Source organism: Sesamum indicum, linkage group LG7, assembly GCF_000512975.1.
Source record: "Sesamum indicum cultivar Zhongzhi No. 13 linkage group LG7, S_indicum_v1.0, whole genome shotgun sequence".
NCBI classification, from domain to species: domain Eukaryota; kingdom Viridiplantae; phylum Streptophyta; class Magnoliopsida; order Lamiales; family Pedaliaceae; genus Sesamum; species Sesamum indicum.
In genome coordinates, this window is record NC_026151.1 from 2619968 (window position 1) to 2622451 (window position 2484).

The window sequence follows — 2484 nt, forward strand, 5'->3', positions numbered from 1 at the left end:
CCTATTTTTATTTATTTATTTATTTTTGGGTAAAACCGATACAATTACATTACGAATTTCAATTATCACTCATCAATATATCAATTACATGATTACATCCAAATAATAAATCGAGCAACTAAACAATGTATCGATTCAATCAACACATTAATGTACCTGAATATGATGACAAAAATTACAATAATTAAATTCATATAAAGCGAGACAAACACGTACATAACATTAAATTTATTCATAGGACCTCAATTTCAATGGGTAAACTAAGAAATTGTTAGTCTGATTAATTAATTATTGATTAGCAGTAACTTTGTAATAAAGTATGTAGAATGCAAAGGTGATGAGTAGTTGTATCCACTTACGCTACGTTGGGCGCCGACCAAGCCATCGCAGCCCTTCACAGCACGTTCCATCCATTATTTAAAAAAAAAAAAAAAAATCAAGCAAGAGGGGTATTTATGGGGAAATTAGATTAATAAATAAATAAAATAATAATAGTACGTTCTTAACATGTGTCATGTGTGGTATATATGACTAATATTAAAGGATTTAGCCTTTTATTTAATTAATTAAGTATTTAAATATTAATTAAATTTGGTAATTGAGTTACATAAAAATGAATAAAGAAAAGTTTGTAAGATCTTGAAGAAAAATAAGCTTTGATCTCTCTACAATTTTGCTCTTCAGAGTTTTTAAATTAATTTTACTAATTATTTTAAATAAATGGGGTGTGATTGATAAGATATTTGAATATAGATTAATGGGTAGTGATTGTGATGTAGGTCGCTCAAAATTAGAATTTTCGGATCAGGTTGCTGGGTTGAGATCGTTGAATCCTTCTTTCAAGTTACCTGAAGTGGATCCTGAGAACACAGCAAACGTAAGACTAGCCGAGAAGCCCTCGGCGATGGCCATCCGATGCTTAAGTTAGAAAAGGTGGGGTCGAAAATAAAATAACGAGATCGAATGAGATCACAAATATGGCAGTAAAAGTAAGTGGTGAAAACGTGTTTGAATAATCATAAATGAGGCTATTTATACTTGTATGGTACCCTCTATATGTGCGACACGTGGCTCCAATGAAAGCGGGCCACGTCACCTCCTGTATAAACCTGCTACCGCCGCTGCTGTCCCTGTGCACTGGACCCCACCTGCGCAGTCATAGGGTGAAGTCATAGAGTGCATGTAGAGTGCTAAAAATAGAGGGGTATTTCTGTAATTATGTAATTTCCCTCATCAGATTGAAATTCATCGTGTAATCATAATCGATTCATTACGACACGAAAACTAATTTTACATTTTATAATTTGATCAATATTTAAAGGAAAAAAAAAAGGGCTTGTTTATGATTTTTGAAAATAATTCTTATATATTTGTAATGGAATCTTCTTTTTTCATTTTTATTTTTTGGTGATTGAAAATGAAATGAAATTAGTATGATAGAAAGTCCAAGAAAGGGTATATTGAGATAGGAGACAGAATCCAAGATAAGCTCTTGATTTTGTCCCAACTCCCCACCCTTGTGATTCGCCGTAGATCCAGGCTTTCACTTCATTCAATCTTTTTTACTCAAACAATCTATAAAAATTAAATTAAATTAAAAAATTGATATAAAAATAAACTCAAAATGGTTCTTTCACTAAGTATTGAAGAAATAACGGTAGATGCATTATAATTAAATAGATTATTTTATTTTGTTGTTCGAATCATTTTTTTTACTACAGAAAATATTTATCTATAAATTGCTTATAACTTTCTACAAGCGATTGTAAAATTACTGTTATACTATCGACATATTTAATTATACGTCATAAATTTATAAATATAAGATACGGGTTCGAACTCCACCAATATTAAAAGTATATATGGACTTTATTAGTTTTTTTTAATGATTTAGCAGTTATTAAGTGATATTAATATTTTTGTTCATGTAATGATAAAATTATGACTTGTGAAAAGAATATATTTTTTTATTATTAGTGAGTATAAATATTGTATTTGGATCAAATACTGGAATTATCAAGTGTTTTAAATCCATAAAATCATAATTTTAAATCAATCAATTTGAGAAAAAATAAAATTTATCAATATTTAAAAAAATTATTCAAAATTAGAATCCAATAATTAAAATTTTTAATTTAAAATTATTCAACCAAATCCAAAGATTTACCCAATTCCTAAAAACTTTAGGTCCCACCGAGATTTGAACTCGGGTTACTGGATTCAGAGTCCAATGTCCTAACCACTAGACCATGGGACCACCTTGTTTGGAACAGTGTAACGTCATCTTGTTCTTAACAAAACTGGACTATTTCACTTGAGTTGGGCCGCTCTTTCTTTGTTTGCCTGTTATTTTAGGCCCATAGTTTTTTACACGTGCCATATCCACACACAGACACTGACACATACACAAATAAATAATTGAATTAATTAAATTTTGCAATCTGAATTATAATTATTTTTATATTTGGCATTTGTATTTTTTTT

The 2484-nt window shown here is 29.4% G+C and overlaps 1 non-coding gene across 1 annotated transcript; it reads right to left on the bottom strand.

The window, feature by feature from the left end:
- TRNAQ-CUG lies at positions 2186-2257 on the bottom strand. The gene has a single exon. It is a non-coding gene; the product is annotated as a tRNA-Gln (tRNA).